The sequence below is a fragment of the Mus caroli genome, chromosome 1 (assembly GCF_900094665.2).
Source record: "Mus caroli chromosome 1, CAROLI_EIJ_v1.1, whole genome shotgun sequence".
NCBI classification, from domain to species: Eukaryota; Metazoa; Chordata; class Mammalia; order Rodentia; family Muridae; genus Mus; species Mus caroli.
In genome coordinates, this window is record NC_034570.1 from 28,239,376 (window position 1) to 28,249,791 (window position 10,416).

Here is a 10,416-nt window from a genome sequence, read left to right on the forward strand (position 1 = left end):
AGCCTGTCCCGGAGTGTGAGTACCCAGGGTGTGAGCCTGTCCCGGAGTGTGAGTACCCAGGGTGTGAGCCTGTCCTGGAGTGTGACTGATTTACCCAGAAACTCATCTGGAGAAAACACATCTCCCCTCTCCAGCAGGCATCAGTTACAAATGGCTTCTCAGTTAGGGATGGGACTTTATGTTCACCGCCCTTCTCAGTGCTGCAAGTCCTCTGGTTTGCACCTGCGGCCACAGTCTATGTCGTCCAGGCTAGCTTCAAGTTCATGGCTCTTCTGCTTCCACCTTCAAAGTGCTGGTGCTTGCAGACATTTAGCACCACCCCTGGAAGGCATCCTCAGAAAGTGGGGTAACCAAGATATCTCTGAAGACAGATGAAGTAACTGTCATTCTGATTTAATGACTGTGATCTCTCAGACTGAGCTTTGCCAAGCCAATCCAATCCACACATAGGATGTTCACCCACACGGGTGAGAAATACCACACAAACAAGAGAAATAAACATAAATATCAATGCCCGGTACATGTTCCAAGTCTAACTCTGAGCGCAGGTGCAGCTTCCTCCCACCATTTACTCCAGTGCCCGCCAGTGATGCTCAAGGGTCGCTTGGCAGCAGAAAGCTGCCACCTGCCCACCCTTGGCCCTGGTGACTGGCACACTGCACAGGCACAGCAGCACACACTGCACCCACCAACTAGATGTGTAGCTCACGTGTGTGATTCAAGGTCAGCGTGTGTCTTACTGTAGAAGCAACAACAGCCTTGCTTTGTCCTGAAAAGCTCGACTTTTCAAGACTCAGACCACACAGACTTTCCACGCCACTAAGCTTCCTTATTTTGAAAGGGAAGCTTGGCAGAGAGAGGTATGAAGTGTGCAACCTGCCTGCATATACTGCTCTGCTTATATCCCAAATATCAGCCATGGCATCTCTGCTATGACCTTCACTAGTGAGAACAAGGCCAAGTGTCTCTCTCTTGAAAATATGCTTTTCATTTGCTTGATAACATAGCATGTCGAGAATTTTCCTTGCTCATTTGTTACTGTTTACAAGTCAAGTTTTGAGCTGATTTTACTTCCAAATGTCTTTAAGACTTCCCTCTACTCTCTACTGCCCAGCCCCCATCACTTTGTCTTATCATCAGGCTTCTTGGTTTTCCCTTCCAACAGACCCACACTGTTACCAGAGTTGCTCCTAAATGCCAACCCTCCCCTGCATTCAGCACCCGCCATGATGTTAGCTCCATCAGGGAGGTCTCATTCGTATCACCTCTCACGGTATTTCTCATGTCTTCAACAGCAACTGGGATAGAGTCATCTCCCAGTTCTAACTTAAGAGTTTGCAAAGAAATGTTTGGGAAAAGAGTGTATATTTCACATTGTACATGTGGAGGCCAGAAGACAACTAACTGTAGAGTTGGGTCTCTCGATCCACATTTTATATGGATTCTAGAATGAAGCTCAGGTCACCACGCTTGTGTGGCAAGTATCTTTGCCTGCTGAGCCACTGTGCCAGCCAAATGGCTGTTCATTAACAGTGGGTGAATATGGTGTTCTTCTTCCTCTTGTCCTCACTTCCTGCCACTGATTTGAACACCATCCCCATGTGGCAGACTCTCTCCCGTTCTCCTTCGGATCTGTGACACCTCGATTACTCTGGTTTTTATCAGAGCATTTATCATTCTTCATTCCAGCAAAACAGGTACCAAATGATTCTTACAAAGCAATTAAAATGTTGTCTCAAGTACTGAATTTCTCCGTGCAGATTAATGTCAGTGTGTTGTGTTTAGGAAACATTAACAACTAAATGAATTAGGAACTGGAGAAAGGGCAATTGAGGACTCAGGTGACATGCCTACTTAGAGGCATGGCAGATGCTAGTGTGACCCTCAGCTCCAGCATGTAGTCACGAATTCCTGCTCTGCTTTGGATACTTTCTTGTTTGTCCTGATGAAAAAGCAAGATAGTTCAGAACTGCTATGCCCTATGAGCTTTATAGGCAGGTGAAAGACACTCATACTGATTCATGAGTATTTTTAAAGATCTTATAAAAGGATGAATTGTATCTAATGGATATGCTAGTATAATAGAAAGAGAAGCCACACTTAAAGCCGGCCACTTAATAGCTTTTCAAGGATAAAGGACTTCAAAGGTGCATATGCATTATACGCATGTATATATGCATTACGTATAACATATAAACACTTTAGATAGATAGATAGATAGATAGATAGATAGATAGACAGACAGACAGACAGACAGACAGACAGACAATTAATTCTCTAACAGGAACTGCATTATAAAGCTGATAGTAAACACCATGGCTCTGAAGTGGGTCAGAGCTGAGAAAATTAAGAGTCTCAAGTATTGCCTTACAAATACAGTTAGTTAATTTTCTATTAAAGCCTGTTTCTACAAAACAGATGGGGACTTTGACAAAATGCTCTATAAAAATGGCCACGAGAACAACTAAGACAAGCAGTTTTCTGGCTACAGTAGACACGTTGGGTTTATGTAACAGTACCAAATACCACTCTATCGGTATCAGTACCTATAAACACTATTCTATCTATATCAAAATTTTTGACATAGAAAAATCTATAGAAAATACGTAAGTATAAAAATGCTATTTTTTAAAATACACTTTCTGTTTTTAAAAGAATAGAGAATGGTTTCATCAACCAAGGCAAATGTCATTCAACTACATGTGTGACTTTTCCTTGAACTATTTACCTTGAATAGTATTTTTTAAATAAATAACTATCTGTGGCCTCTAAAAGGGAAAATGTATTTTAATACTCGAATTAAATATTTGATGATTTTGTCACAAAACTAAACATATAATCCTGGCTATCACATCTCTACTGTAGTTCTGTGACTGACTAATGACACACTCTCAACTCCACCACTAACGACAGACAGTACCCAGTGCTGCTGTCCAGTCAGAAGTAGCCCCTGCACTACAGCAGACACTGTGCCCTGTGATGGAGACTGGACACCATCACCCATAGCGGGTGCTCCTTATCTGACAACATGACAATGGTCTTCAGTAGCTCAGATTTATACACACATAAATAAGGAGCCATGATATTTTATGGGAGCGCTTATCAGCTCTGCCATGAAACCCTGCCATAGTTATTTTGAAGCCTTTTAAACTGTCTATTTAAAAGGATCTCTTCATTAAAAGGCACTTACCAGTTTAAGATTTAATAGGGTCAGTAATTGCCTGAAAGTTTTTGGACTGTGAAAAGCAGGTCCACTAGCCTCCCAAAAAGTACAAAGAACATATACTTTTCCACATTCAATGGCTTTAATACCACTACTTACGTTTCTTGGAAGCACTAATCAGATCCACTTTAGTGAATAATATTATAATATTTACATAATTGTATTATAATTATTAATGGTTATACTGAATCAAAATTCCAAAACAAATAATCCTTCTCTATTGAAAAACACTAAAATGAAAAAGAAACTAAAGATATTCATAAATAGTATGATTTCTACCAAATGAGTAGTTGTACTAAGGTACAATGTGAAGACAGAACCTAATCCCTCTGATAATGAAAAGTCTTGAGTGCTCAAAGTCAGAGATCACCATCGAGAGCAGGGCTCTCCTACCATGGGATAGCCCAGGGCATGGCTGGTATTTTACATTTTCTATGGTCACACGTAAAAAGCTCAAATGGAACAGACAACATACTTTTAGTACTTATGTCAAAAATATTATCATTTCTAGCATGGAATTAATCTAAAATATGACAAAGCTACTTTACAGTGCTTTTCTATATGAATCTTCATATGGTGTGTTTAACACCAACAGTGTTACATTAAAACTGACTCCAGTGGCTTGAGATCCAACTCCATACAGCTCCATACAGCAGGTAGGGCACCATCCCGCTGTTGGTCTGATGAGTGACAGCTATACAGAGAAATGAGTCAATACACTCAAGCCTTTCCAGAGCAGCTTTCCTAACACACTGCCTTTTGATATGCCCCAAATTGGAGAAATCAATTCAATAGCTGGTCAGCCCACTCCAGTCAGTCACCCATACTACAACTGTAGTATGCAGAGAACCATCTGCTACACCAGGCTATAAACATGGGTCACACATAAAGACCTGGACTTCTATAGATACAAACCTGCATGTTCAGATTCTCTAGTTTCCTAAAGAACAGTATAAAACATCCAAAGAAACAAGAAAGTGTGACCTACTCACAGGAGGAATACACTGTAGCCATGAACAACACAGGCATGTCATAAGTATGTTCAAAGAGTTAAAAGAAACCAAGAAAATTTTGTAACAAACAAAAAGTAGACAAATTATTAGAAATATAAGCTGTCAAAATCGACCCAAGAGATCAGACAAAACTATAACAAGCAAAATATCAAATCAAAATTTAAAAACCTCCCAGCAAAGTAATTAAAACTTTAAACATGAGAAAACAATGGATGGGGATCCCTTATGAATAAATATATACATATATACATACATCAACCCCAATAAAATACTAGCAAGTCCGGACTGTGTTTACAATTCAGTGGCAGAGTGCCTGTCTGGTATAAACAGAACCAAAACACTCGCCAATCAAATCCAGCAGCACAGTTAAAGGATAGACGTCCTGACAATGGCTACTGGACTGACACTAAGTGGTCCGAAGTATGAAAGTCAACTGATATAATACAGCGCCTTGCTAAAGTGAAGAAAACCAAAAGTCTGTGACCCGCCTCAACAGGTACTACAAGGCACCTGACACGCCCACTGTCTCAGGAGGTTCAAACAAAAACTCCTACTTAAGCTACAAGTCGGAGGGATTTACTTACAATCCTGAAGGCAACTACACAGGAAATGCAAGGCATCCAGATGCAAAGGATATCATGCTGTATCCAGTCTCAGAAGACCTGCTGTTACAGAATCCATCAAAACCTACTATGATAAACTAACCTACCGATGCTGGAAGAAACATGAATAAAAAACAGTCTTTCTAAAGCCAGTCATGAATGGCCAGAGAAAGAAGAAACACTTATGCCAAGGAATGTGGAACACAAGGAGGGAACTGAAAGGGCTGAGTAAAGGAGAGATGTCCTATGTTAGGGACTGGCTGAGTAAAAGAAAGATGTCCTGTGTGAGTGACTGGCCAATAAAGAAAAGATGTCCTTTGTTAGGAACTTGCATGCAATGCTCAGACATCAGGACTACCCAAGCACACTAAGTATTATCCATTGAAGTTCTAGAGCTGATCCAGAAATGTATAGGAGATTACAACAGGCTCAGAATAGCCAAGTCAGTATTGAAAAGGAAGAACAGAATTGGAGAATTCACACTTCTGGGTTCAAAACCCAGTACAAAGCTGTGATATCTAAACTGTAGTACTAGTATCAAGACAGACATACAGACCAAAACAATGGAACTAATAGTTCAGAAAACACCTTATACACCTACATTCAACTTACTCTGCACTATTTTGGAGGTCTCATCCCTAAGCTACATCCCCCAACCAGCAAGCTACCTTTTACAATGACCGGTGTTTGGAAAACTGAACATTAACATCCAAAATGCAAAGAGACTCAACATCACACTGTACACAAAACCTAACTCAACACAGATTAAAGACTCAAAACTATAAAGCAGATACAGGAAAATCCTAGTGTCAATCTTCATGATCTTAATGCTGGCAAATGGACTTTTAGATACAACATCAGAGACATGAGATATAAAAGAATACACAGTGGACTCCACCCACATTAAAATCTGCTTCCATCAAATTACATTATCAAGAAATTAATAATCTACAGTAAGGGAAAGCAGTTTTAAGTCATATATCTGATAAGGGCCTTATCTACAAAAAGAATTATTACTTTCATCAAGAAAACAACAAACCAACAGAAAAGTGAGCAAAATACATGAACAGACACTTCCTCTACCAGTAGAAACTTAAAAAAATAAAAAATAAATTTTAAAAAAAGAGGACACTAAGTTAAGACTTTGTGACTAATGTCCAGGGATCTCAGACAGAATGCTGAGGAAAGCTGGCAAGAAGATTAGGAGAGAGCATCGTGGAAGACAGTGGACTGCTGCTTGCCAAGCACTGGAGACTAATAAACACTGGTTATCTTCTGAGGTGATGTAAAGATTGGAAACTTGTGGTGATTGAAAAATCTTGTGAATGTAACCAATTTGTGAGTTTTACAACTTATAATGACTAACTGTATATGAAAACAATCTTATTTTAATGAAAAAAGAAACCATCTGTGATAATATAATTCTATGTTTATATATATATAATATGTATGTATTAATTAATATGTAATTATTAATATGGAATATATTAATTAGGTCTTTGATCTATCTGGAGTTAGTTTTTGTAGGACTTAATAGATATGGGTCTAATTTCATTCTTCCACATTTGGTGTTCTCCAGAGTTTCTTGTATCTGGGTGGGGGTGTCTTTCTTTAGTTTGGAAAAGTTTTCTTCTATGATCTTGTTGAAGAACTCATCTATGCCATTGACTTGGGATTCTTCTCCCTCATCTCCACCTATAGTTCTAGGGCTTGTTTTTTGTTATGCTGTCTCATACTGCCTCTGTGCCCTTTCCTGTGTTGACATTTTTTTCATGTGCCTTGATTGTTTGGCCTAGAGCCTTTGAACTTTCTAGTTGGATTGTTGGGCTTTTCAGTTCCATCTTCATTCTGGCTTGAGTTCCCTTCGGCATTTCTATCCTGATGGAATCCTTCCCTCAGCCCCATGCTTGTGGTTTCCTGGGCATCACTCAGGCAGTTTTCCTGCGTCACCCACGGTCACTTTTATTCATTATCTTTTAAATAAGTTTTTGCTTTCCATCCCCACCATTCTATGGACCCTTAGACCAACACCAACGATGAATAACCCATTCAACAATACAGCTACTACTTTACAAAAGTAGAACTCATCATCCTTTAAAAGCTTTTCTCTACAAGATATTTTGTAAAACTAACCTTCTTTGCAGATATATTTCCTTCCTGTGATGGCCAACTTGACTACATCTACAATTCACTAAAACCCAACAAGGAGGGCACAGCTGTGAGGAGATTTTGCTTAATTTGAAACAGGAAGATGTTCTAATCCAGTTGAGATAGGAAGACACACCAACACACCTTTTTTTTTTTTAAACTTCTTTAAGTCCTGCTCACTGTCCCCCCTCCCGGTCACCATCTCCCACAATCCTTCTCTCTCTCTCCCTACCCTGGCATATCAAGTCTCTTGGAGGCTCAGTGCATTCATCCCACTGGGGCCAGACCAGACAAGGTGGCCAGCCCAGCTAGAAGAACATGTCCCATGTCCAGGCAACAGCTTTTGGAATAGCCCCTACTGCAGTTGCTCGGAACTTACATGAAAACCAAGCTGCACATGCTGCTACATTTGTGCAGGGAGGCCTAGGTTAGTTGACTCTGTTGGTCTTCCTGTGGAGTTCCTATCCCCTCTGGGAGCACAATCCTTCCTCCGAATCTTTCTTCCGTAAGAGTTCCCAAGCTCCATCGACTCTTTGGCTGTGGGAGTTGGCGTCTGTCTGAGTCGACTATTCCGTGGATTCTGAGAGGACAGTCTTGCTAGACTACTGGGAAGACACACCCTTCATCCAGATTTTCCGAGCTGAGAATCCCCACCACTAACCTGAGCCACACCCCCTGCTGGAAGCCTACATAAGGTCAAGGAAGAAGGAAGCTTGTGCTCTGCGCTTGTCCTCGCCTACTAGCAAGTCCATTCCTCCAATGGCATTAGAACCTACTTCTTCAGGATTCTAGTCTATGCTGAAGCCAGATGAGACATCTAGCCTCATGAACAGAGCAACTACTTAATTCTTGGAATTTCTGTTCATAGCCAGCCATTGTTGGATTAGCTATACCATAGCTTGTAAGTGATTCTAACAAATCTTCCTCCTATATATACAGATTCATTCTGTGAGTTCTGTTATATTACAGAACCCTGACATTCCCTCTGCTCCTATTTCTGTTCTGAATTTCTTAGTCCTATTCCCTCTTATCTTGACAGCAGTAGCCAGGATTCTGCCTGGCTTTTCCCCAGCCTCAGAAGAGCTGACTTCAGCTTCAGGAAGCACCAGCAGCTTCCTAGTTATGGATCATCACACCCAGACTCCTCGGCTTCCTAATAGTCTTCCCAACCTTATAACTGTAACTGGGAACTACTGCCGTGGCTTCTCTAATTAGCTTTAAAACCACTTCTCTCTGCCGTTCTAATTTGCTTACATATAAAACTCAACTCCCAAACTAACTAGTTCTTCTAAGATGTCCATATTTGCTTATATACTGTGTCAGGAGCCATCATAGGAGAAGCTAAAAACTAGCAGGTGATCTTCCTGAGATGGGTTCACCTTGGATTAAAATCTATGACAAATTTACCCCAGTAGGCAAGGTCCAGGAAAAATTCATTTTAGGAAAGATTCCTGCTATTAATATGCTTTTCCTGTTATTAAATTTATATAACAATTAGTAGGCACTAGCCCACCCATTTGAGAAGATCTCTGCAAAACAACAAAAATATACTGACTTGTAGTGATGCTATATAGACAAATTGCTGATTTCTGAATCCTTAATGATGATCCTATAAGAATTCCTAAAATTATATTAGTAATTATTATGTTCTTTTATAGTGGGACTGCTATTAGTTTCTCTCAGATAATCAAAATTGCAATGAGAACGCTGCTAGTCTTTAGTGTCATGCAAGCAGGCATCTACTATTCAGAGCAAATTCCAAGAGGTTGCAAAACCACTAACCAAAGGTCATAAAAAGGGAACTAATGATATACTATAGGTGCTAGGACAGAAGATAAAATATTGACTAGGTTTATCTATACAAACCTTCACTAATACCTTTGCCACAAAGAGTTTTCAACTCTCCATGAGCCTGTTAAGCTTGGGACAGGTGATGAATGTTTAGCCAGATAATTACTCCTAATGGATATGTATGTAAACATTCTCTGTTGTAAACTTCTTATTCAATTTATGACTTGAATTTATGTGTAAGCCTGTGATGAACTTTTTACCATGTGATCATGTATTCTGAAATGTATAAGTGCTGAGGACAAAGAGAGAATATTTTTCTTGTCCTGATTTTCTTAGCCCGGATCCCCTCTACTGATTATTTTCCCTTTTATTTAGACATACCCTTATTCCCCCCCTCCTTGTTTTGGTTTTTTGTTTGTTTGTTTGTTTGTTTGTTTCTCAAGACAGAGTTTCTCTGTATAACCCTGACTATCCTGAAACAAACTCTATAGACCAGGCTGGCCTCGAACTCAGAAATCCGCCTGCCTCTGCCTCCCAGGTGCTGGGATTAAAGGTGTGCGCCACCACTGCACGGCTATCCCCCTTTTTCTTAAAAGCCCTTTTCCCCTTTTTCTTAGAAGACTTTGATAGGAAACATTTTACAACTTAGAAAATCACTTTTCGAAGAGTTCTTTTTTTCTTCCTGGGACTTCAACTAACAGGCTGGAAGTTAGAGCCCCACAGGTCCTGGGGAGAATGAGCAAAGGCTACTTTACTTAATCTCCGGCTGTTTTATGACAAGGTGCTAAACAGTTTCTCATCTCAGAGGAACTCAGAAGACAGGTCAGCTACTGAAGCAAAGTGACTTAGATTTAAGGCAGGTAAATGTTTTATTAGTATACAGCAACCCTAAATATCTCCTAAGACCAAGTCTTACCCCTGCTGACCTTCTCCTCTTCCTCTTCCTCTTCCTCCTCCCCTGCCTCAAGAAGAACCAACAAAAAAGAACATCTGAGGCTAGGCCCTGGCAGTATTGGATCCACCATCATCACTAGCTTGAATACCAATGACCCTACTACACACTCCTGTCTTTTATTCATGCATTCCTGCTTCCAGTTCCTGACTCCACGATCACCTCTTACAGAAAATACCACCTAGACTCCAGACCGCATGTAGACTTTCTCCTTGCCTAGAATAAGTACCTCAGAACTGAACAAGCAAGCTGAATTAACTAGATTGTCTAAACTTTGGACAGTAGTGTTTTCTTGTACGTTGATGTTTTTCAAATAAAAATAACTGTCTAAGAATGGGCCATGACTATTCTGGGGCCAGGAAAGAGAGTCTCCTTCAGCTCACAGAATCCAAAGCAAGTCTGGACTGAATTGTAGACAATGGTCCTAACAGCGTCATGGGACCTTTTAAAAAACAGACTTACTAAAAGATGTAATCTCTTGAATATTTTGTTTACAGTTTGTGCATTTCTTTTTTTTATTTTTAATATTTTTATTACATATTTTCCTCAATTACATTTCCAATGCTATCCCAAAAGTCCCCCATAGCGCCCCCCACTTCCATACCCACCCATTCCCATTCTTTTGGCCCTGGCATTCCCCTATATTGGGGCATATAAAGTTTGCAAGTCCAATGGGCCTCTCTTTCC

At 40.2% G+C, this 10,416-nt stretch overlaps 1 protein-coding gene across 3 annotated transcripts in view; it reads right to left on the reverse strand.

Moving 5' to 3' along the window:
• Positions 1-10,416, reverse strand: part of Prim2 (DNA primase subunit 2) — a 213,855-nt gene that overhangs the window by 15,489 nt on the left and 187,950 nt on the right. The gene's annotated exons all lie outside the window — the stretch shown is intronic.